We start from the raw sequence: 27,253 nt of genomic DNA, 5'->3' as shown, positions 1-27,253 counted from the left end.
AAGGCCGAGAAGCGATGTGTCCTAAGATCAAGTGTAGTATCTGTTCTTATCAGTTTTCATTCCAGTGGGGATGGGTGCTGCATGGAGGATGCAGGTGTACCAGGGCTTTCCGGGGCTGGTTCTGAGGAATCAGCTCGATGGCTGCCCCGATGGGACCTGTTCCCTCCGGGTCTCGCCATGAGGCTGAGAGGGTCTAGAGCCGAGGTACTTTTGTGCCTCGGGGAGTGGTGACCCCGAGGTGCTGAAACTCACTGGGAGGATGGGCTCACTGAGTTGAAGCACGGGCACCATAATCTCTTCACCTTGTGGCACTCACCTCTTGATTCCCGGCCTTCTGGTGAGGATCAGAGACATTTTTATAGATCCGGCCGGCATTTTTTATAGATGTCCGGGCAATATATCTGCACACATTCACTTATTTATTTATTTTTGTCTCACTGTGTGACTTTTTACGTGTTGTGTGTTCACAGGATTTGTCAGGATGTGGTAGCCCTTCTGGGTGTCCCTCCTGGTGGTCTAGGGGAGGTGTGTGTGGCCATCAGGTTCCACACCTCCCTGCAAACACCCCGGGTACTCCTGCTTAGGCAGGGTACCTACCGTTATCGGCTCTGCGGGCAGATACCTTGGCTAACGCCAAGGGGGATGCCGGGAGCATTTGTGGTCCCCTAGTAGCTTTGGCGAAAAGGGACATCGAACCTGGAACCTCGCAGGTACCTTTTGGTCCGGAGGCGAAGGATAAGGTTTGTTGGGGGGCCTCTCTCCTATCGGAGAAGGGCTTGCGATAGACCGCATCCTTTGTGCACGTTTTTTTAGTGTAACACGTTTGCACTTTTTCTTGCACTTTGGGTGAATAGAGAGCACGTTCCTCGGCTTAAAAAAAAAAAAAAAAAAAAAAAAAACAGGACACATCGCTGGAACCTGGAGAGGTAAGTGAACTACCAGCGACATATAATGTCATGTGTTTTTATATATTTATTTATTTTTTTGCAGGTAAATTTCAGTGAACTTTATTATAATATATAATTATAATGTTTCTAAATCCTGTCTGGTAGTTCACTTACCTCTCCAGGTTCCAGCAATGTGTCCTAACAAGTGGCTGAATGCAATTAATACTAACATGCAGACTCCCTTCCTGCAACAGGTTCCATTGGCTGATGTTTCCCAACCAATGTGCCTACAGCTGTTGCAAAAGTACAACTCCCAGCATGTGGTGCAGGAAGGGAAGCTGCACGTTAGTATACATTGCGTTCAGCTTCCTGATAGGAAACATTGCTTGAACCTGGAGAGGTAAGGCGAAGTCCATGTTGATGTTCTGCTCCGTCCCGTTTAGGGCCAGTTCAGCTCTTTTTTTGTGCCAAATGGCCCCAAAAATGGGTCGGAGCACAACAGACTCCACCGGGTGCCAACGGATACCATTGACTTCATCAGGGACCGTCAGGGGTCCAGTAATTTACCGAAAAACAAAATAGTGCATGCACTATTCTTCTCTCCACTTAAAGGGGGTACTCCGATGAAAAACTTAATTATTTTTTTTTTTTTATTAACTGGTGCCAGAAAGTTAAACAAATTTGTAAATTACTTCTATTTAAAAATCTTAATCCTTCCAGTATTTATTAGCTGCTGAATACTACAGACGAAATTATTTTCTTTTTGGAACACAGTGCTCTCTGCTGACCTCTGCAGTCCATTTTAGGAACTGTCCAGAGCAGCATAGGTTTGCTATGGAGATTTTCTCCTACTCTGGACAGTTCTTAAAATGGACAGAGATGTCAGCAGAGAGCACTGTGCTCGTGATGTCAGCAGAGAGCTCTGTGTTCCAAAAAGAAAATACATTTCCTCTGTAGTATTCAGCAGCTAATAAGTACTGGAAGGATTAAGATTTTTTTAATAGAAGTAATTTACAAATTTGTTTAACTTTCTGGCACCAGTTGATTAAAAAAAAAAGTTTTCCACCGGAGTGCTCCTTTAACTCCCGTCATTCTGTATAACAGAGCCCAATGGCAATGTGAACAAGCCCTAAGTGAACTATCAGAGGTATATTATGTAATGCGTTTTTTGTTTTTTTTTGCATATGAATTTTACTGAAGTGTATCTATGTATCTATAATAACCAGGACTTTTTAAGAATTAATTATAATGTTTCTAAATCCTGGCTGAGTCATATTTTAATACACGGAAGGCTGAACACTGGGCACGAGCCCGGACCGCTGGCGTCCTAGAAAATACACGGTATTATCCGATTACCCTTGAACAATGCACGAGATTAGATAAAATAAACATTTCTATCATTGCTTTAATGGTTCTAATTACTTATGAGGAAAAGTAATGGACTCGGTATCTAGAAGAGATTGTTTTTACGTGTTGCTCCAGCTATGGAGGATTTATAAGGTTCAGGGATTATTTTGGCAATCCTGCCATTTCTCGGTAGTCAACTCCTGCCATGTCTGATCCGGTGGGGATCCAGTATCTACGCAGTAGAATTAGACGTCTAGGCACAATGGACTTAAAAGGGGCACTCCGCTGTTTAGCGTTTGGAACTAAGTGTTCCAAACGCTGGAGCCGGGAGCTCGTGACGCCATAGCACCGCCCCCTCATGACATCGCGCCCCGCCCCCTCAATGCGAGTCTATGGGAGGGGGCGTGACGGCCGTCACGCCCCCTCCCATAGACTTGCATTGAGGGGGCGGGGAGTGACGTCATGAGGGGGGCGGTGCTATGGCGTCACGAGCTCCCGGCTCCTGCGTTCGGAACAGTTTGTTCCAAACGCTGAGCAGCGGAGTGCCCCTTTAACTGTAGTTTAAGGGTATGTTCACACTACGGAATTGCGATCAGAAATTCTGCTTGGAGATTGCGCTGCACTAATCTAGCATTGGTATGAATGGGGAAATTCACGCACTGAAAGAATGAACATGTCAATTACGCACAGACGACATTGCCATCAATGGGGACAGTGCAGGTCCTAGCGCTGAAGGAGATGTGATCCATAATCAAAATGGAGTGCTTTTTAATAAAGACTTTACGCTGAGTTCATACATTGAGGTTTTACTGCATTATTGGCGGTTTCTAATGCGATTTTCCATTCTGACATATTTTTACTGTGAGTTGCACAGTTGCGGTAAAACAGCACTCTACTTGGCGGGATTTTGAAAAAATAAAATAAAAAAAATGCAACAAGAAGCGCAATGTGTGAACACAGCCTCAGTGTATAACTACTATATATCCTGATCCCAAAGAGATAGCAGCAGCAGTATACAGATAGAGCCGGATAGCAGGTGTATAACTACTATGTATGTATCCTAATTCCATAGAAATAGCAGCAGCAGTATACAGATTGGGAGAGATTTGTCAAAACCTGTGCAGAGGAAAATTGGAGCAGTTGCCCATAGCAACCAATCAGATCGCTACTTTTATTTATCAAAGACCTTTTTGAAAGTGAAATTAGCAATCTGATTGGTTGCTATGGGCAACTGGTCAACTTTCCCCCTGCACAGGTTTTAATAAATCTCCCCCACAGAGCTGGAGGGGAAGTGTATAGCTACTATATTTCCTAAACCCATAGAGATAGCAGCAGCAGTATAGAGATAGAGCTGGGAGGGGAGGTATATAACTACTATATATCTCTCATGATCCCATAGAGATAGCAGCAGCAGTATAGAGATAGAGCTGGGAGGGGAGGTATATAACTACTATATATCTCTCATGATCCCATAGAGATAGCAGTAGCAGTATACAGATAGAGCTGGGAGGGGAGGTGTATAACTACTATATATCCTGATCCCATAGAGATAGCAGCAGTATACTGAAAGAGCTAGGGTAGGTGTATAACTACTATATATCCTGATCCCAAAGAGATAGCAGCAGCAGTATACAGATAATGCTGGAAGGGAGGTGTATACCTGCTATATATCCTGATCCCATAGAGAGAGCAGCAGTATACAGATAGAGCAGGGGGTGTATACCTGCTATATATCCTGATCATAGAAAGATAGTAGCAGTATACAGATAGAGCTGGGAAGGGAGGTGTATAGCTACCATATTTACTGATCCCCAAAAAATAGCAGCAGCAGTATACAGAACTTAACAGGGAGAAGAGGTGTCTTTGAGCTTGCAGGAACATTCCAATTGGTGATGATGTCATCCTGTAGTTCACAGAACTTGACTTCCTTTTGTCACATTAAAGGGGTACTTCGCCCCTAGACATCTTATCCCCTACCCAAAGGATAGGGGATAAGATGTCCGATTGCGGGGGATCCCCCACGATCTGGGCTGCAGAACCCCAGACATCCAGTGCATGGAGCAAAGGCTCGTGACGTCACAGCCACGCCCCCTCATTGCAAGTCTATGGAAGGGGGGCGTGACCACCGTCACGAGCCTCCGGCATTTTACCCAACACGCTAAACGAACGCCAGGTGCAGCAGGGAGATCGCGGGGGTCCCCAGCCACAGGACCCCGCGATCAGACATCTTATCCTCTATCCTTTGGATAGGGCATAAGATTTCTAGGAGCGGAGTACCCCTTTAAAGTGGTCATTCAGGATGAGATAACCAGAGCTAATTTCTTCCTAAACACAGCATCACATCTGTCCTCCGGTTTTGCAGCCCAGCTGAGGACAGGTGTGAAGCTGTTTGGGGGGAAAAAAAAATCACATGACCCAGTTACAGTAAAGAATGCATAGATGCAGCTGCGCTGAAATGAATGTCCTGTATGGAATTGGCTGATGATTTCGGCAGATTTGGCCAATATTGCTCTTATGTGTTTGGATCCATCTTTACACACGGAAGACATTCTGACCCATGAATCCGCACTGCAGATGTGGCAGACACGTGATAATAGCAGCGAAGACGCGATGATGGATGGAGCGATCACACATTACGACCGCGCATTGTGCTGTAAATGAATAAAGCGTAATTGGCTTCTTCACGTCCCATTGTTGTTTGTTGGCTTATTACAAGGCCATTACATACCGCGCGGTAATAGCTTATACCATGACATGTCAATGGGGAAAACAGAAAATTAAATCAACACCTGTAGGGCACGGATTAAAAGCGGAGCAGCCTCAGCGTTGCCTCTAGAGAGCTTTTCTGTTATACTGTATACGGTAAAACGCTGAGATCTATTCACCTTTTCCGTGAACAGCGGATAAAACACAGAGACGCCATAGAGCTCTGTAAAACGCCACTTTAGGGTACGTTCGCACGGGCGAATTACCTGCAGAATTTCCGCAGCGTATTTGCTGCGAAAAATCTGCAGCAGATAATCTGCTTCCATTGAATTCAATGGGTCCGAAGGAAAATCTGCAAAACTGCCTCTATTGCGGATTTTCTGATGACCCATTGAAGTCAATGGTAGCAAAATCCTCTGCGGATTTTCCGCAGCAAATACGCTGCGGAAATTCCGCAGGTAATCCGCCCGTGTGAATGTACCCTTATATAGTATCCATTGAGAATGTGTAGCATTTTTAGTAGAGATGAGCGAACTTACAGTAAATTCGATTCGTCACGAACTTCTCGGCTCGGCGGTTGATGACTTTTCCTGCATAAATTAGTAAAGCTTTCCGGTGCTCCGGTGGGCTGGAAAAGGTGGATACAGTCCTAGGAGACTCTTTCCTAGGACTGTATCCACCTTTTCCAGCCCACTGGAGCACCGGAAAGCTGAAATAATTTATGCAGGAAAAGTCAGCAACCGCCGAGCTGAGAAGTTCGTGACGAATCGAATTTACTGTAAGTTCGCTCATCTCTAATTTTTAGGGGTAACTCTACTCTAAATGCATGGAGGTCAATGATGCACTAGTAGTCTTCTCCAGCATGTTGCAAAACTACAACTCCCTGCATGCACGGACAGCCAATGGCTGTCCGTGCATGCTGGGAGTTGTAGTTTTGCAACAGCCGAAGCGGATTGCTAAATGTGAAGTTAAATGGGCACTGTCACTTAAAGGGGTACTCCAGTGGAAAACTTTTTTTATTTTAAATCAACTGGTGCCAGAAAGTTAAACAGATTTGTAAATTACTTCTATTAAAAAATCTTTAGCCTTCCAGTACTTTTTAGCAGCTGTATGCTACAGAGGAAATTCTTTTCTTTTGGAAATTATTTTTTGTCTTGTCCGCAGTGCTTTGTGCTGACACCAGATGCCCGTATCAGGAACTGTCGAGAGCAGGAGAAAATCCCCATAGCAAACTTATGCTGTTTTGGACAGTTCCTGATACGGGCATCAGGTGTCAGCAGAGAGCACTGTGGACAAGACAAAAAAAAAGAATTTAAAAAAGAAAATAATTTCCTCTGTAGCATATAGCTGCTTAAAAGTACTGGGAGGGTAAAGATTTTTTAATAGAAGTAATTTACAAATCTGTTGAACTTTCTGGCACCAGTTCATTTAAAAGAAAAATGTTTTCCACCGGAGTACCCCTTTAATGTTTTGAGTGACATGTCAAAAATTTTGATTGGTCAGGGTCTGGGTGTTCAGACCCCGACCAATCACTAAAATGAGCCAGGAAAAGGGCTCACTAAGAAGAAATTTATGGGATTGTCTTGTTCTGTGCACGCTTCTCTTCCTACCCATTTTAGCGATCGTTCATGGTCTGAACACTAAGACCCTGACCAATCAAAACTTCCGCCTTGTTTCTAGGACATGTGACAAGTTTTTTTTTAAAGTGACAGGAACACTTTAAAAGATAAGATGGTGGGCAGGTTGTATGGGACCTGGTTGGAAACAGGTCGTGTCCCACCACGAGATCACCCAGTGCTCAGGGTCGTAGCTATAGGAGGTAGCAGTAGAACCGGGGCCCTGGTGCCTATAGGGGCCCCAAAGCACATCTGCCACATAAGAGACCAGTATTACAATTGACAAATGGGGCCCTGTTGGAGATTTTGTATCAGGGCCCAAAAGCTACAACCTACGCCCCTGACAGTGCCATAGTCCACTGCGTCAAGCAACCCAACCATGGACCGAAGAGATCGATTGATTTCAGATGACACCATATAATTCTTCATGCGTTCCCCCAGCATTAGAACCCCCCCCCCCAATACGAAAAGCGTATATTTTTGGTGGGTTATGATGATCGTCTAGTAGCTTTGCCTGCAATCCAATGTCATATCCTCGTGAATCATAAATCACTGGAGCCAAACGCCAAGGTTCAGCTCTGCTACATCTGTACGATAGGGTCCATAGCACACAGATCCAGAGGGACATAATCACAGAGCGCGTGTGTCAACCATAGGAAGCAATAAAGCTTTATAACAGGACACAAAAGCCTCAGGATAAAGGCCCGGTCGTCTCCTCTACTGATGGAAAACACAGGGGGGGGGGGGGGGGGGGAATTGTGTAAATACGACTGAGAAAGGAAGTGAAAGAAACTTCCTCATATGCGTCTTAAGAATACAGTCGCCTTCCCCCTCCCCGAAATGATTCCCCACCATACAAGAGCAGCAAACACCCATATGCAAACAGTGAGGCCTGGGGTTTCAATGGCCGACACAGAAAACCTCCATTGTGCTTACATTCCTATGTCTGGTTCCCAGAATTATGGCCATAGTCAGATAGTACAGTAAAGACACAGACTTGACATAGCAGTATGGTTAAAAAAATAAATAAAACAAACAAAACACATTAAAAAAGGAGTACTCCGGCTATCCAGGCATGCTGGGAGTTGTACTGGGAGCTCGTGTTTCCAAACAAAGGTGCCTTTTAGAGATGAGCGAACTTACAGTAAATTCGATTCGTCACGAACTTCTCGGCTCGGCAGTTGATGACTTTTCCTGCATAAATTAGTTCAGCTTTCCGGTGCTCCGGTGGGCTGGAAAACGTGGATACAGTCCTAGGAGACTCTTTCCTAGGACTGTATCCACCTTTTCCAGCCCCCCGGAGCACCGGAAAGCTGAACTAATTTATGCAGGAAAAGTCATCAACCGCCGAGCCGAGAAGTTAGTGACGAATCGAATTTACTGTAAGTTCGCTCATCTCTAGTGCCTTTAGATATTGCAAAACTACAAATCCTAGCATGCCCGGACAGCCGAAGGCTGTCCGGGCATGCTAGGAGTTGTAGTTTTGCAACAGCTGGAGGCACACTGGTTGGGAAACACTGCTCTAGATGGTAAACAACTACATCCAGTGTGGTGATCAGTGTAAACGTAAAAAAAAAAATACCAAACGTTCAAAATTGCTGAATTTTGTTCACATCTCAAAAAAAAAAAAAAAAGGCAAAAAAAAGTTACCAAAATCTCACATATATACAAAAGAGGTTGTATTAAAATCTACAGATTATGGCGCAAAAAATGAGTCATCATACAGCCCTGTATATGAAAAAAAAAAAATGATAGGGCGTCAGCAACACAATACAGCAACACACAGCACTTAAAGGGGCACTCCTGCGCTTAGACATCTTATCCCCTATCCAAAGGATAGGGGATAAGATGCCTGATCACGGGGGTTCCGCTGCTGGGGACCCCCGTGATCTTGCACGTCGCACCCCATTTAAAATCAGTCCCCGGACCGTGTTCGCTCCGGGTCTGATTACCGTCGATCACGGGGTCGGAGCGTCAGCTGTCACGCCCCCCTCCCATAGGCTTGCATTGAGGGGGATGGAGCGTGACGTCACACGGGGCGGAGCCTTGACGTCACAACGCTCCGGCCCTGTGATCGACCGTAATCAGACCCGGAGCGAACTAGCTCCGGGGACTGATTTTAAACGGTGTGCAAGATCACGGGGGGTCCCCAGCGGCGCGAACCCCGCGATCAGCCATCTTATCCCCCATCCTTTGGATAGGGGATAAGATGTCTAAGCGCCGGAGTACCCCTTTAAAACAACCACTTTTCCTTTCAGTTTGAAATGGACTGTACTGAGGTAATTTCCCCTAGCTGTTATTGTATACAATAATGATATATTTGCCTCATATTCTTATTCTGCCATCAATCTATACAAAGAAAGAGCTTATACCTCTGAAAAGACAAAAACCTTGTCTACTGTCAAGCAGTTAAACAATAAAGTATACAGGTCACAACTCTCCACATGAGGATAGAAATGAAGCAGTACAAACCCAGCTCTGCTCTACGAACACACTAAGCTACTTATTGTCCTCACCTATACATTGGCCTTTCCAGTTGACCGCACACATCTATACGCCTGCGGTAAGAATGGCCTTGTACGCCCTCGAGCAGGTTCCAGTCATGACACTAGGCAAGACCAGAACAAGTTCAAAGTTGTCATAACTGGTCATGGAGAACAAAGTCAAAATGGGGTCATGGCCCAAGGTCAGAATACACAGGGCATCTCCGAGTCGTCTCCAAATCACAATGTTGTAGCTGTTTAAGGTGCTTTAATGTACCAAATCCAAAAGTGCCTCCAGGCAAAATTGATGTTATCCATTCTAGCCAACTGGAATGTCCAGGAGGACACAGGAAAAATGGGGACAGACTCGTGGAAGCGTTGTCAAGACTTCTGGGCACCAAAGTCTCCAAGAAGCGCTGCGCAAATGTTGCTCCACTCTATGGAATATCAATGTGGTCCCTGCTGGCAACAGGGCCTAAGGGGGAAAGCGTAGCTGTATACAGTGGTCCCTCAACATATGTTATTAATTGGTTCCAGGAGAACCATCATATGTTGAAACCATCATATGTGGAGTACATATGTCTATGTAAAAATGGTAATTGGTTCTGGGGCCTTGGAACCATTGTATGTTGAATACATATCTCTATGGGAAACTGCTAATTGGTTCTGGGATGACCATTGTATATGGAGTGTATGGGGAGTGTTTAACAAACCAGGGTGCCTCCAGCTGTTGCACAACTACAACGCCCAGCATGCATGTACAGCCATTGACTGTCTGGGCATGCTGAGAGTTATAGTTTTGCAACAGCTGGAGGCACACTGATAGGGAAACATTGATGTATGGGGTGTATAGTGTGTATATGTATTGTATGTGATGTGTGACATCGCATACAGTACTGTACAGTTCTTTAAATACCTTCAGGGGGGACAGAATGTCCTCCATTACGATCCTGCCGACTACAGCTCTATAGGAAAGGAAGGGGAGGGCAGCCAGCAGCTCATTGGATGCCTGCAGCAAGATGCTGCAGGCTATTGGCTATAGCTGCACTGGGGGGCGGGGCTTACACGGAGCTCACAGTGGAAGCCTGTATGAGTTAGCAGGACAGCATGTGAGTAACAGGAGGCAGAACGGGGCACTCGGGGACATTAAACAACTATCTGTCAGTTACTGAAGTTGTCAGCGCTGTCAGATAGCTGTTTGTACGATGGCCCCCGACACACAGCAGCATCATATGTCAAGGCTGCCTTCAACATACGATGGGCTCTGAGAGGCCATCATATGTTGAAATGATCATATGTCGGGGCCATCATAAGTCGCGGGGTCACTGTATATGCATTTGGAACCATGCTACTAGAATTTTGCATAACATGTCACAATTACTCCCCATTGATAAGTGTAAATGTTGACCCCAGGGTAATAGACTGCTTACGGCCCATACTTAGCTCTGCAGGTGGAGCCATAAGGGCACAGCGCTCAGCAGTCTACCTTAGACTATTTATTCCAGCAATCGGGGTTATGTGCAGGTGTGCAACATAATAGTGACTAACACTTGAGCAATAGGCGTACCCGTGTGTCACTAGTGAGCAGCGCGTGCTGTCATACATAGAATTTATCAGGAATAATTGTTCCTCTATGTAGAAAACAGCCTGAAGGCTCAAAAGTCCAGTGTCTGGATTCCTTTCTAAATGTCCGGTCACTCATCCTGGCCTCCAGCGGACATGCAGCCGGGGATCATAAATCTGAATATCTCACACCGCCTGACAAATGGCCCCATGTGGAAGATCACACTCCGCTAGGAGAATGGACAGGAGATCAAGAGGCCGCAGTCTGGGTTCAGTAAGTCCTGACGCTTGCCAGGGGGCTCAGCTCAGCATCAGGATAGATGGAGGAGAGGTTAAAAGTTATCAAGTTTGGGTCCCACCTGGGGACCAGCTATTACAATAAGTTCTTTCACAACCCCACATGCAATTCTTCACCTTATTTACCAAGTCTGCAGAACAACTTGCAGGTATGCAAACACATTTAAAGGGGTACTCCTCCCCTAGACATCTTATCCTCTATCCAAAGGATAGGGGATAGGATGTCTGATCGCGGGGGTCCTGGAGCTGGGAACCCCCGGGATCTCGGCCGACTCGCTCTGTGCGTAATGACGGGCGATACAGGGGCCGGAGCATCGTGACGTTACGGCTCCACCCCCTCGTGGCGACACGGCCCGTCCCCCTTAATGCAAGTCGATGGGAGGGAGCGGCCTGTGATGTCATGAGGGGCGGAGCCGAGACGTCACCATGCTCCGGCCCCTGTATCGCCCGTCATTACGCACAGAGCGAGTTTGCTCTGTGCAGTGATGACAGCGGGGTGCCGCAGCCGAGAACCTGGGTGTCCCCAGTGGTGGGACCCCTGCGATCAGAGATCCTTTGGATAGGGGATAAGATGTTGTGGTGGCCCAGTACGGGAGTTGTTACCCTGTACCCTTGCTGCCCTGTCAGGCAGCCTCCCTGCAGTGTCCCCTGGGCCCCTTTACACCCGTCCCCTCATGTACATATGTTTTGCTATTTATTATGCTGTTAAGTGTATAAAGAAGTGTTAAAACTTTAAGAAAGGTTCCCATGTGATCTTCAGTTGTCATGTGATTGTTACCCAGGAGGTATCAGTGACCAGGTGACTTAAGGGTGACCAATGGGACACCACCAGAGTCTCCTACATAAAAGCCCTGGGAGGAGTCTGCGAGGCTGAGGTCCAGTGCAGTCGAGTCTAAGAGTGTCTGGGGTCATAGGAGCCTCAAGTCCAGTCTGCAGCCACAAGCTACAAGTAAGATAAAGTCACAGCATTGTCAGTCACAAGTCAGTCAAGTCAAAGTCATCTGTCAAGTCATTGTGGTCTGCACTAAATCGGCCCATTCTACTACAAGTCCCAGCAAGCCCTTAAGATCTCTAAAGTCACTGATCACCTCCATGGGTCTGGCCGAACTGTATAGACTGTTCCATCTGTCACTCAGTAAAGCTGCCATTGTCATTATTGCCCCCGTGTCTCGGACAGGATCCAGCGGTATACCTTCGGGTGCTATTGAGGATAAACCACGCCCTGGCATCACGAGTACAAAGGGTTAAAGGGGTTATCCACCATAAGGCGATTTTACGTACCTGGAAGACAGTGATGAACATGCTTAGGAAGGATCTGCGTTTGTTTTGGGGCTAAGTGGCTATGTTGTGAGATTACCATAACACTGTGGCTAGCTTTTTGTGAATTTCCTGACTGAGTTTTCTTTTTTGACTACAAATCCCATAATTCCATTTTCCTCCCTCCCACACATCAGCCACCCCACCCATTGAAACATAAAAGAGCTGCATCCATTCAAAAGACCTGTGGTTTTCAATCAGGGTGCCTACAGCTGTTGCAATAGTTGCAGTTTGATCTCTCTCCCACCAAGCGATCGCTCCACCCATTGAAGCAGACAGGCTCCCTGTCATCAGCTGACTAGTGAGTCAGGTCTCGGCCGCATTGCAACCTGGGAAAAATCTGAGACAACAGTCATTTTGTATGCTGTTAAAAATAAAAATTGGGGTGAAAATCACAGAATTGTGAGAAAACCGTCACATACAGGTACCGACACTATATTATGAACTACACTAACTGTACAGCCCCTGTAGCACAGTCAAAAAAATTCTTTGAATACCTCTTTATTGCCATCTGCCCCTAGGGTAATTCCATCTGCCCTGCATCTCACACCCCATACCACAATGTCTAGGGGCGGAGTATCCCTTTAAGGAAGACTTTTTACATTGGTATGTTTTTTGGAATTGTGGGAGAAAACAGATTTGTAAATTAATTCTATTTAAAAATCTTAACCCTTCCAGTACTTATCAGCTGCTTTATGTTCCAGAGGAAGTTCTTTTCTTTTTGAATTTCCTTTCTGTCTGACCACAGTGCTCTCTGCTGATGCCTCTGTCCATTTTAGGAACTGTCCGGAGCAGGAGCAAATCCCCATAGCAAACCTGTCCTGTTCTGGCAGTTCCTAAAATGGACAGAGATGTCAGCAGAGAGCACTGTGGTCAGACAGAAAGGAAATTCAAAAAGAAAAGAACTTCCTGTGGAGCATACAGCAGCTGTTAAGTACTGGAAGGATTACGATTTTTTTTAAATAGAAGTAATTTACAAATCTGCTTCACTTTCTGGCACCAGTTGATAAAAAAAAAAAAAAAAAAGTTTTCCAGGGGAGTACCCCTTTAACACTTTTTAAAAATCCATTGTACTGCATAACTTCCAAGGAAAATGCAGACACCCAAACAGACCCGCAAGGGTCTGTTTGGGAGTCAGCATTGTCCATGGAAGTTTTGTACTACAATGGATTTTTAAAAAGTGTTGAATAAAATATCCCGATTTTTACTACACAATGGGTGAGTGTCATGAATTATTTATTTTTTGTGCTAGGTTTATTAAAAAATGAGTTGTCCAGATGAGCAGGGGACCCCCTTTAAGACCCCATTTAAGCCATATGCCCTAAGGTAATTGTCCCTTCCCTGTGGTCTATGGCATATTGGGACAGCCACATGCCAGAGCACATGGAGATTACATTTGATTGCCAGGGGTTTCAGAAGCTGGATCTTTGTGGATCAACTGATCACCGAGCCCTTTAAAGGGGTACTCTGGTGGGAAAGTTAAACAGAGTTGTAAATTACTTCTATTAAAAAATCTTAATCCTTCCAGTACTTATTAGCTGCTGAATACTACAGAGGAAATTCTTTTCTTTTTGGAACACAGAGCTCTCTGCTGACGTCACGAGCACAGTGCTCTCTGCTGACATCTCTGTCCATTTTAGGAACTGTCCAGAGTAGGAGAAAATCCCCATAGCAAACATATGCTGCTCTGGACAGTTCCTAAAATGAACAGAGATGTCAGCAGAGCGCACTGTGGTCATGATGTCATCAGAGCGCACTGTGTTCCATAAAGAAAATAATTTCCTCTGTAGTATTCAGCAGCTAATAAGCACTGGAAGGATTAAGATTTTTTTAATAGAAGTAATTTACAAATCTGTTTAAAGGGGTTATCCAGGAAAAAACTGGACTGGACTTTTTATGTATATCAACTGGCTCCAGAAAGTTAAACAGATTTTTAAATTACTTCTATTAAAAAATCTTAATCCTTTCAGTACTTATGAGCTTCTGAAGTTGAGTTGTGCTTTTCTGTCTAAGTGCTCTCTGATGACACGTGTCTCGGGAACCGCCCAGTTTAGAAGAGGTTTGCTATGGGGATTTTCTTCTAAATTGGACGTTTCCCGAGACACGTGTCATCAGAGAGAACTTAGACAGAAAAGAACAACTCAACTTCAGAAGCTCATAAGTACTGAAAGGATTAAGATTTTTTTAATAGAAGTAATTTACAAATCTGTTTAACTTTCTGGAGCCAGTTGATCTATAAAAAAAAGTTTTTTTCCTGGGTAACCCCTTTAACTTTCTGGCACCAGTTGATAAAAAAAAAAAAAAAAGTTTTCACCGGAGTACCCCATTTAAAGAGGTTGTGCGCTGCCCTGCAGTTTGGAGCTCCGCTCTCAGCGTCCGGAGGTTCATTACTCCGAACGCTGTGTGCGGGCTTCCGTGTTCGCAGCCGCTGGGCGTGACGTCACGCCCGGCCCCTTCGTGACGTCATGCCCGCCCCCTCAACGAAAGTCTAAGGGGGCGGGCAAGACGTCACGAAGGGGCCGGACGTGACGTCACGCCCGGCGGCCGCGAACACGGAAGCCCGCACACAGCGTTCGGAGTAATGTACTTCCGGACGCTGTGAGCGGAGCTCCGTACTGCAGGGCAGCGCACAACCCCTTTAAGACATAAGTCATATGCCCTAGTGTGTGTATTCTCCAACCTGCGGCTCTACATCATGCCCAGACGGCCAGTGGCTATCCGGGCAGGCAGTAAGTTGTAGATTTGCAGCCGCTGTAGAGTCACAGGTTGGAGACCACTGCCCTAGAGATTACAGAAATAACCCATTTATAATATATCTATTAAGATAAAAATCAATCAATCTTAATCAAGTTACCCCAGCTCCACCAAAAATGCCAAGATCAAAGGTGTCTTGATGGATTAAGCAAACCCCGTCCCTGTTCCAGATCTGTCCTGACAAGTATTCTACAACTACAAAAGTCCTACGGGATTTCTGTCCCCACTTAACCTGCTCCTTCTCCAACAGAGCCCATACATCTGTCCGGGGCTCCTGTAACATCATTACAAGAGGAGATAGAAATGGGGTCACCTTAATGAGAAGCCCGATTACATTTCATGCCCTCCACTGGAAAATTAGTTAAGCCACCAACCATAAAGTGACCATTTCCTACCTTTCTTCCAACAAGCCAGTTATTGTGCGCACCTGACAGTAAGTGAGACGCTTTCAGCCTCTTGCTAATATGCCTGGAAGAAAAAGTCTCGGATGTCGGCCCCGGCAGCATTCCTGTGCAACAGTGGGGTTAGCTGACGGCGGTGGCACCCGTCCAACGCAGCAGAGCTTGTTTCTATTGACATCTATGCTAACTAAGCACAATCGACAGCTCAGATAGTGTGACTTTCAATGCACTTAGAGTAGCACGGTCTTAGAGTGAAAACATAAAACACCAGTAGTCTTCAATGAGAACGAAACGGTGGAGGACATTTTTTAGTAGATTTTTGGATAGCAAGAACTGTATCTACTTCTCTTGGTTGTCCAAACACTTATGTCTATAAGCAGGCATCCAATGCCACCATTTTGGCAGGCAGAATATTCCATGAATTTAGAGGTGGACCCAGAGAATCAATTCATTCCAGTGACAAGAGTTCCTACCCATAAGGGAAAATGATCCCACTAATCAATACCAGTACCTGCCACTACCTAATCCTGTTTATGTACATATAATATTTGTGTCTAGTACCTATATTTCGCTCACAAATCCCTTCTATCTGTTGCTTACTTGGTTTGTCAATTTGTGCTTTGGAGGGGGTGTGTCCTCACTCCCCATGCATTCACTTCCTCTCTGAGTCTGCTGTGCTGGATCATCCAATCACTGTAGGCTGCTCTGTAACCCCTCCTCTCTGTTTTCATGCTGCAGTCTGATAGGACAGGAGTGAGCACAGAGGAGTGCTAGTCCTACCCTTACTTCCTGGACTTTGTCCCAGCCTGTGCAGGGACAAAGATGATGCTGCAGTTGGACAGGATTATGTTCTGAATGGTATGTGGACTCCTTGTGGTCTTTTTTTAATAAGCCATCATTTCTATAAAAAGGAGATGACATTTTCTTATAAAGTATATTAGAAAGGTTAACGTTTTGCCAAGATGTGCAACATATAAAAAGTTTTTGAATTTGACAGTGCCCATTTAAGATGTATTAATCTTGTCTAATACATAGCATAGATGTAGACCAGGTGCCACATTTACCACCATGGCTTACACTGTATGATAGTTTGATGCACCCTGCTCGATATGCTAGACACCTTTGCCTAACTTTATCTGTGTCTAATGAGGGGTAAAAAAAAAAAAAAAAAAATACAACATCTAGAACACATAGGAATTTGGTGAAAGACATGTTTTCCAGTTTTCAGGGCACAAGATTATCCAGAATTCTGACCCATTTTTCTTCGTAGATCTTCCCTGATATATTAAAATTGCCTATAGATACTTCTCTTCAAATGACCATTTGGCTAAGTGAAAACTTTGGATGTTTGTTCTTGGAGCCATGTTGGATTTCACTAGAGATTTCCTAAAATTGTCCTTTCCCGAAGGTTTTTGGCAATTACTTAACCCTCTTGCTTCTACAGATGCATATTCAGATCTCCTGTCTTGCTATCATGAGTGAACTCTTTCCATGGGTTATTGGTGACTGTACGCCAACTGAGAGAATTTGATTCCTTCGAAAAATCAGGGAGTGAAATGTCAAGAGATGACTAAGATTTGTTTCCAGCAAGTGTAACATATAGGCAAAGATGTACCTATCTATGGCCACAGGTTCAAGCCCAACTGTGGATCTTCTGGGTCATATAACAAAATTATGTATGCTACCTTGTGGGATAGCTCCAGATGTTGTCTCCAGTCATTCCAGTAGAAGTGATAGAATTTCTACCCATTATCGAGAATGAAACCACTGATACTATAGACTACGGCCAGAATATAGGGACTGTAGACTACGGCCTAGAAGATAGGGACTGTAGACTACAGCCTAGAAGATAGGGACTGTAGACTACAGCCTAGAAGATAGGGACGGTAGACTACAGCCTAGAAGATAGGGACTGTAGACTACAGCCTTGAAGATAGGGACTGTAGACTGCAGCCTAGACGATAGGGACTGTAGACTACAGCCTAGAAGATAGGGACTGTAGACTACAGCCTAGAAGATAGGGACTGTAGACTACAGCCTTGAAGATAGGGACTGTAGACTGCAGCCTAGACGATAGGGACTGTAGACTACAGCCTAGACGATAGGGATGGTAGACTACAGCCTAGAAGATAGGGACGGTAGACTACAGCCTAGAAGATAGGGACTGTAGACTACAGCCTAGAAGATAGGGACTGTAGACTACAGCCTAGAAGATAGGGACTGTAGACTACAGCCTAGAAGATAGGGACTGTAGACTACAGCCTAGAAGATAGGGACTGTAGACTACAGCCTAGAAGATAGGGACTGTAGACTACAGCCTAGAAGATAGGGACGGTAGACTACAGCCTAGAAGATAGGGACGGTAGACTACAGCCTAGAAGATAGGGACTGTAGACTACAGCCTTGAAGATAGGGACTGTAGACTACAGCCTTGAAGATAGGGACTGTAGACTGCAGCCTAGACGATAGGGACTGTAGACTACAGCCTAGAAGATAGGGACTGTAGACTATGGCCAGAAGACAGGTACTGTAGACTACGGCCAGACACAGCACCATGATGATGACTGAGGGTGTTAATTCAGGTAAACATAGGCTGGATTCAGGTAAACATAGGCCTTCGGCTGTCCGGACATGCTAGGAGTTGTAGTTTTGCCACAGCTGGAGGCACCCTGGTTGGGAAACACTGGTCTGAGGCATGAATTTTTCAGTAGCCTTTGGCCACATGTGAAGTTGACTCCATTTATAATTGTCAGACTGGGGCTCTCAAACTGCAGTAGGGCCTGAATGTCCCAGGGGTCTTTTCCTGGTTATCCTGTGACTATCCCATGATAATTATTGGGCTCCACAATTTGACTGTAGCCATAGTTTGCACCTGATAAAATTCTCCTTACAGGAAAAAAAAAAAAGTATAAAAATCCACCAAAGTCCAAAGAAAAAAAAAACATTGTGAAGAGAAGACGGCAGCCTAAGCGCAGGAACAGGCCCTCAGTTCACCGAAAGCGCACCTGAGAGGGATTAAATTGTACATTTAAATACACGATGAATTATTCATCCTATATGGAATGTTCCCCGTGAGGTGACCGATCCCTCGCACAATAGAAGACGGATTACGGGCTTAGGAGGAACACACTTGCCGCTCGGCACAAATCGCCTATATTTACAGATGCAGCCCGAGTGAATTTTTGACCCTTGTGTTATTTGTGGTAGAAGGATCTCTGCCAGGATTTCATGCTGAATGAAGCAGTCACACTTTAACTGAGCCCTCGTGTATTAGATTTCCACGCTGATTAATACCTGTGTAAGAAAAAGCCAGCGATTGTACAAAAAGTAATCCAGAGGCTGTGTGTATAGAGAGCGAACACGTAACACGCAGTCACCACTCACGTAAAGCCAGCGCATTCTCTCCCCCATATTCTTATCCTTAGGATATCAATGTTGGGGGTCATCTATGGGGGTGTGACCCCTGAAACCATTCCTAGGCGCAAGCAGCACCTCCCATTCTGCAGATGCCAAAAATCGGGATTTCCACGGCAGAAATTCCGCCGTGTGCACAGTGCAGCAGAATCCCATTTAAAATCAACACAGCAGCATGTCCATGTGGAATATACCTGTGGAATTCCGTGCGCACATTCCACCCTGTGAACATACCCTAAGGCCGGGTTCACAGGTGAGGAAAAAAAAGGAGGTGCGGACATTCTGCACATATGACTAACTGGCAAGCATTAGGACTACTAGGAAATGCGCAGTCTCATAGACGATAATGCATTTCCTTGCTGACTATTCTTTCTGCGGAAGCCGGATTCAGAATTTCCGCGGCAGAAACATCTGGTGTGGAAATTCTGCCGTGAGAACAGTGCAGAAGAATTCCATTGAAATCAATAGGGCTCTGCTGCTGTGGAATGTCTGTGTGGAGTATTCAAGCAGAATTCCATACTGTCGGCTATATTTAGACCCCGGAATGTCTGCACGGAAAAACTAGGACCACACAGGAATGAGCCATCTCAGACAGGTTTATTTTTTCTGCAGACATGGAATTCGGAATTTCCGTGCCGGAAATTCTGCCGTGTGCACAGCCCAGAAGAATCCCGTTGAATTCAATGGGACTCTGCTGCAGCTGAATTTCCGTGCAGAATTTTGCAGGGAAATTCCAAGGTGTGAACATAGCCTAAGAGTTGGCCATCAATGCTAAAGTCCTGAAAAGCTCCTTGGATCTCAAAGCTGTACTTCAAGTAGAGCTCGGCTGTATGCTCAGTTGGCTTTAAACTCCTGTGAGCCAACCCCCCCCCCCAACACAGATGGGAGAGGGAATTAAGCCACTGCCAGACACCTCCAGCAGAATCTTATCTTCCCTGAGAGTGAGAGGGTCTGGCATGTTAAATCTGTCCAATCCATTTGTCCCCTGACATTTGCCACTGGGGGTAATTTGAAGGCCCCCTCATATACATTACTAGCTTTTGCCAGCGGCTTCACTCGCGTTAAATTTGGGGTAACAGATGTACTTTTTACGATCCTATAGTAATGAGGCCGCTCTGGGTAAAGTCTACGGAAGGGATGTAAGAAAAAAATCGTGCAATTATCACGATTTTTCACTTGGCGATACTGAATCGATCGTTTTATGGATGTGGAATTTGTATCTCCTGACGCCCGGAAAAGCATGTCCCGGGCATCAGGAGATACAAGTTCCACATTTGTGGAGCCGGGCAGGCCGGATCTGACACAGCGTCACTCTGGATGTATGGAGCTGGCTCCGACTCGTGCCCGCTCCGTACTCTGCAGCCCCCGGCTGATTTCAGTAGCCGGGGGCCGCTGATGCATCACCGCCGCTAATATCCAGCATGCAGCGCTCAGCAGTCTGTATGGAGCGGGCTCCTGACTCGTGCCCGCTCCATACTCTGCAGCCCCCGGCTGTTCTCAGTAGCCGGGGGATGCCGGCAATAGCCAGCATGCGGCGATCGCCGCGGCTGGCTATTAACCCTTTAGATCATCGCTGTCAAAGCTGACAGCGGCGTCTAAAGGCATCTGTGAATGCTCCCTGGTGGGCTAGTGGTGTGGATAGCCCTCCTGCTTCCCTGCTCTCCGTGGCTCTGTCATTGATAGATCCTGGCTGGACCAGGCTCTATCAATGGATCGCAGATCAATGGAGTTCAATAGAATCTATTCATCTGTCTAAGGAACCTTATGATTCCTAAAAGTCTAATAAAGTGTATAAAAAATAAAAAAAAATAAAGTTTTAATAAAAGTGTAAAAGACATTGTTTTTTTTTTAGACAGAATCAGGATGTATCGTCACCTAGACGGTATCGTGATATATCGCCACACTGGTATCGCGATTCGAATCGTATCGCCAAATTTTTGGCGATTCACACCCCTAGTCTACGGGTATCCAAACAACCCGAATTCTAACAAATATTACATCTGCTGTTAAGAGTAATGGTGCAAATTTTCGAATTCAAAAATCAACCTAATCTTAATTTATACAAACTTTGAACCCCCGTTTCACCCCTTCAGGGGGTGAAATTTTTGAAAACGTTAAAACACGTGTTTCTTTATCTCTAATTGTTAGCCTAAAAACAAAGTTTCATGCTTCTAGCTTCAAAAATGATGGACTTCCATACAAACTTTCAACCCCTTTTCACCCCTTAAAGGAGAACTCCAGAATATAAAAATTGTCCCCCATACTGCCGGCAGAAAAAAAAATGTAAGATTTTTTACCATACCTTCCTTCGCTCCCCCGGTGCCTCCGGTAACCGGCTCCGGTGTCCACCGCGATCCACTTCCTGGTTGCCGGTGGTCGGCGAGTCATACTGTGCTCAGCCAATCACCGGCCGCAGTGAAGTCCAGACTCGGCCGGCGATAGGCTGAGCGGCAGTGTGAGAACGCTTAAAGACACACAATTCCTCATTACACCGGCACCTGCTGCCGGGGCCAAAAACGTCACACTGCCGCTCAGCCTATCGCCGCCCGAGCCGGGACTTCACTGCGGCCGGTGATTGGCTGAGCGCAGTAAGACTCTCCGACCACCAGCAACCAGGAAGAGGATCGCGGCGGAGACCGGAGCCGGTTACCGGAGGCCCCGGGGGAGCAGAGGAAGGTATGTACATCTTTATTTTTTTAATGCCGGCAGTATGGGGGACAATTTTTATATTCTGGAGTTCTCCTTTAAGGGTTGAAATTTGAAAAATCCTTTCTTATTCCTCCTCTAAGTCTTAAAAACAGAACCTGTGAAAAAAAAAAATTCAGCTTTCTAGGTCCAAGGGTTTAGGCTGGGCATTGATGAGTCAGTGAGCCAGGCCTTCTCTCATACACACACACACACATATATATATATATACACACATACACACACATATATATACACACACATACACATATATATACACACACACACACACATACACATATATACACACACACACACACATATACACACACACACACACACACACATATACACATATATATATATACACACACACATATATATACACACATATATATATACACACACACATACCTATACACATATATATACACACACACATACATATACACATATATATATATACACACACATACACATATATATATATACACACACACATATACATATACACACACACACACACACACACATATACACATATACATATACACACACATACATATACACATATATTTCGCCCAACATTAAATTGTTTACAAAACACTAAATGTTAGGAAATCACTGGACAATCGCTTTACCAACTAAACACTAACTGTATGAGCTCCCATAACCCACTGCTCTCTGGTGCTTTATCTTGAATGGAAGAAAAATCCTCATATATCAGTATTAAGTAGGGGTGTGAATGGCAAAACATTTGGCGATATGATTCGAATCGCGATACCAATGTGGCGATTCGATATATATCAGATACCGTCTAGGTGACGATACATCGCGATATATCCCGATTCTGTCTAAAAAACAATGTCTTTTCTAAAAAACAATGTCTTTTACACTTTTATTAAAACTTTATTTATATTTTAATCTTTATTAGACTTTTAGGAATCATTAGATTCCTCAGACAGATGAATAGAGTTCTGCGATCCATTGATAGAGCCTTGTCCAGCCAGGATCTATCAATGACGGAGCCACGGAGAGCAGGGAAGCAGAGGTAAGCCCTCCGGCTACCTCCACAGTGGATCGCCTGCCCGTGATCGCGCTGCAGGGGGCGATCCACACCACTAGCCCACCAGGGAGCATTCACATATTCCTTTAGACGCCACTGTCAGCTTTGACAGTGACGATCTAAAGGGTTAATAGCCAGCCTCGGCGATCGCCGCATGCTGGCTATTAGCGGCGGCCCCCGGCTACTGAGAACAGCGGCGATTTTTTTTGAGACTGCTGTAAAAGACGATACCGTTATAAACCCAAAATATATGGAAGTGGCCTCAGTTTTCACAGCTCCCTCCATATACCTGCAGAACATTACACCATAATTACACCAGACGGACTTTGTTCTAGCGACCATTGTTGACAGGGAATATATTGTCTTGGATCAACACTGGCGATCATTGTTTTATCCCACCCCCCCTTCCCGCCCCTCATTACGCAGACAACAGAACACCTAATAAGACATTTTTTTTCCTTCTGACACCTTATACTTTAATAACAGGTTGAAATAATATGGATTAAAACCCTACTATTGAATACCTGGTTACACTGTGTTGCTGCTTTTAGGGGGTGTTAAATAATGGAAAATATGGGCCGCTCATTGCAGCTTTCAGGTATTAAAGGAGTACTCCGCTGCTCAGCGGCTGGAAGAAACTGTTCCGAACGCTGGAGACGGGAGATCGTGACATCATAGCCCCACCCCCTCAATGCAAGTCTATGGGAGGGGGCGTGACAGCTGTCATGCCCCCTCCCATAGACTTGCATTGAGGGGGCGGGGCGTGTCATCATGAGGGGGCGGGGCTATGACGTCACAAGCTCCCGGCTCCAGCATTCGGAACAGTTTGTTCCAAATGCTGAGCAGCGGAGTACCCCTTTAAAAGGGTAAAGTTCTTGAGGGCCAGTGAGCAGGTATATAAGGGGAGGGCCTGCAGATGGTTGTCCTAGCACTGCAGCTCATGCCGGATGCTACCACATGAAGAATCCTCTTTTCTTTCCTTCATGGTCTAAATTTCCTGTAAATAAACACCTCAGGAGATGTGAACGACTAACTGGAAATTTCTGACGCGGCCTTAAAGAATTCCCACTTTTTTTTAGGTACAGGCACCTATACACCCGCATTAAACTTAGGTGTTCAGACTTAGGTGTCAATCAATGGTTAATAAAGAATAATCGTTATATAATGAAGAAAGCTAATTTATTTATTTATTTATTTTATTCCTCACCATCTTTAAGGTCTTGAGTAGAGATGAGCGAATTTACAGTAAATTCGATTCGTCACGAACTTCTCGGCTCGGCAGTTGATGCCTTATCCTGCATAAATTAGTTCAGCTTTCCAGTGCTCCGGTTGGCTAGAAAAGGTGGATACAGTCTTAGGAAAGTCTCCTAGGACTGTATCCACCTTTTCCAGCCCACCGGAGCACCTGAAAGCTGAACTCATTTATGCAGGATAAGTCATCAACTGCCGAGCCGAGAAGTTCGTGACGAATCGAATTTACTGTAAATTCGCTCATCTCTAGTCTTGAGGTTTTAATCTGTTAGGATTGAGTTAAGCCATAAATGACTGGAAAAAAAAAAACTGATATTGCACTTTATTTTACAGCTGTAAAATTACGGCCTTATAATATTAATGAATGAGAATTTCCTTATTTTTTTTTTTCCTCCACAGAGTTTAAAGGGGTTATCCAGGAAAAAAACTTTTTTTTATACAGAAATTTAAACAGATTTGTAAATTACTTCTATAAAAAAAATCTTAATCCTTTCAGTACTTATGAGCTGTTGAAGTTGAGTTGTTCTTTTCTGTCTAAGTGCTCTCTGATGACACGTGTCTTGGGAACTGCCCAAAGTAGAAGCAAACCCCCATAGCAAACCTCTTCTACTCTGTGCAGTTCCCAAGACAAGCAGATATGTCAGCAGAGAGCACTGTTGCCAGACAGAAAAGAACAACTCAACTTCAGCAGCTGCTAATTATTGGAAGGATTAAGATTTTTTTTATAGAAGTAATTTACACATCTGTTTAACTTTCTGGAGCCAGTTGAGATATATATATATATATATATATATATATATATATATATATATATATATCTCTATCTCTAAGTTTTTTCCTGGAATACCCCTTTAATGGAACTAAATGGCCCACATTTCTTAATCCCTACACATTTTTTTTATATTCCGGCAGATTTACTATGTCTACTCCTCTAAGGCTAGGTTCACACTACGGAATTTCCACCTGCAATTCCGCTTTTAAATTGCAGGCAGAAATTCCGCTTGCTAAAATCTATAGTGTAGTGAATGGGTTTTCGTTCACAAATTCACACTTCGGAATTTGTGAAGCGGAATTTGTGAACGGAAAATCCGCTTGGAAATTTCTGCCTGAAGAAAGGCGTTGCTCTTTCTTCAGGCGGAAATCCGTGCGGAACACATTGCAGTCTATTGGAGACTGCAGTGTCCGCGTGGTCCTAGCGTTGAATGATTCAGTCGGTGCTGGCCGCACTCGGAATCACCGGGCGGAAATTTTCTGCGTGGAGATTCCGTAGTCTGAACCTAGCCTTAGTGTCTTTTGACACAGCAGAATATCCGCTTGCAGAATTTCACCTCAAATTAAAGCCCATAGATTTCTATGGGATTCCGCACTCCCATTCACACTTCGGAATTTCCGCAAGCGGAAATTCCGAAGTGTGATTGGGAGTGCGGAATCCCATAGAAGTCTATGGGCTTTAATTTGAGGCGGAATTCCGCAAGCGGAAATTCTGCCGTTTGAATAGACCCCCAGTGTACTAGATTGGTTTTCCAAGAAAACTGGCCAGCTATCTTTGCGCCATTTTGTCAATGTCAGATGTATCACAACATATAGATTACTATTCGTACAATGCATTCTGCAAAAGCATTGCATCTAGGGGAGAAATGCTCTACCGGAGAGGGCCTTTACAGCAGCACACAGAGGTTATAGACTCCATGCACACCACTGGCTGATGCATGGCTGCCATGTGAGGGTTTTGCCCTTGGGCACATGCCACCTTGTTCCCACTTAAGCCAAGATAGAAGGATTTCCGTTAGGGCTGGGCAGTATGGCCAAATATGTGTATCGCAGTATTTTTGTAACTTATGGCGGTTCCACGGTATATAACAGTATTCCCCCCCAAAAAGAAAACTCAATCATTAGCGCTGCGCTGCCCCCATCGGGGTACTACTCACGTCACCCGCAAGCGCTGATCTCCCCGTCCTCCTGTTAGTTGCGGCCGCCGGTGCTGACACTCTATAGCTGTATCCCTATGCCCGGGCTGCAAAAGGTAAACAAAACTAAACTTTAACGCATGTTCCTACGTCGGCCTTGCGCTCTTCCTGGGGAATGGAACGTCGGAGAGCCGTCAGCCTATCACCAGCTGCAGAGACGTTCCGCCTCGGCCGGTGATAGGCTGAGCCCACTGTCATGTAAGAAGCCGGCTTCTTACATGACAGTGGGCTCAACCCATCACCGGCCGAGGCGGAACATCGTTGCGGCCGGTGATAGGCTGACGGCTCTCCGACGTTCCATTCCGCAGGAAGCAGGTCCGGACCAACGGGGGAAGGTGAGTTAAAGTTTATTTTGTTTATCTTTTGCAGTCCGGGCATAGGGATACAGCTATAGAGCAGTGGTCTTCAACCTGCGGACCACCAGATGTTGCGAAACTACAACTCCCAGCATGCCCGGACAGCCAACGGCTGTCTGGGCATGCTGGGAGTTGTAGTTTCGCAACATCTGGAGGTTGAAGACCACTGGTATAGAGTGTCAGCGCCGGTGGCCACAACAAACAGGAGGACGAGGAGGGCAGCGCTTGCAAGTGACATATGTGAGTAGTACCCTGATGGGGACAGCGCAGCACTATGCTAATAATTAACTGGGGGGGGGGGGGGGGGCAGAACAGCGCTCGCGGGTCACATATGATTAGTTCCCCCATGGGGACATCGCAGCGCTGGGCTAATTCATTCATTCCCAAAGGGCAGGGGCCAAACCGGTATTGCGGTATGGGTTAAAATTCATATCGTGCAGCACAAAAATTTCGGTAAGTACCGATATACCGCCCAGCCCTAATTTCTGTTCACTTGCCTCAAAAAGGTAAAAAAAATAAAAATAAAAAGCTTTTTATGACACTTATTTCTTCTAAATAGGAGGTAAATCTATGAAACAGTGAATTCCTGGGGTACAATGTAGGAATTTCTCGACGCCCCAGTAACCGACTCTTTTGAAAGGTCAAAAAGTTCTCGAATAACAAGGCGTGTCTATCATCTCCGGCAGCACAAAAGAAAGGGGATTTTATTACCAGAAATCAGACCACAAAAGGACACCAACAAAAAAGGTATTGAGGGAGACACATAACTGCGGAGCACTTTCCCATTATAAAGCACGATTTTCATTTCTTTCAGAAAAGCGGGCAAAAAAACTAAAAGCCGGAGACCTCGTCCATGCACATTCTCTCCGACCGGCAAGTCCGTACACATCTTGACTTTTCACTTCCTTCAAGGTAAGATGGTGTTTGTAGGTCAAGCCCTGGAGATGAAGAGCCTCGAACGTGATCTATAGCCTCTCCTACATCATCTTCTAATTTTAAGATGTAGATCTATATCTTGTTAGGGTTATCCATGAACAAAGACCAGGATGCAAAGGTCTTTAAAACGTGACCCCAGAGGATTAACAAAATTCTGAAGATCTAAAAAACAACACAGAAGCGCGGGGAGAATATCTAAAAATTGTA

At 45.2% G+C, this 27,253-nt stretch overlaps 1 protein-coding gene across 5 annotated transcripts in view; it reads right to left on the bottom strand.

Moving 5' to 3' along the window:
- Positions 1 to 27,253, bottom strand: part of LYPD6B (LY6/PLAUR domain containing 6B) — an 86,594-nt gene that overhangs the window by 23,123 nt on the left and 36,218 nt on the right. Inside the window, exon 1 of one of the 5 annotated variants that reach the window (XM_056534414.1) lies at positions 15,366 to 15,463. The exons of the other annotated variants lie outside the window; for them this stretch is intronic. The gene's annotated coding sequence lies outside the window, so the exon portion shown is untranslated. Of the gene's footprint in view, positions 1 to 15,365; positions 15,464 to 27,253 lie in introns of those variants that run through there. 5 annotated transcript variants of the gene reach the window in all.

The sequence above is a fragment of the Hyla sarda genome, chromosome 8 (genome assembly GCF_029499605.1).
Source record: "Hyla sarda isolate aHylSar1 chromosome 8, aHylSar1.hap1, whole genome shotgun sequence".
NCBI lineage: Eukaryota > Metazoa > Chordata > Amphibia > Anura > Hylidae > Hyla > Hyla sarda.
This window is presented reverse-complemented; position numbering and strand designations above follow the sequence as displayed.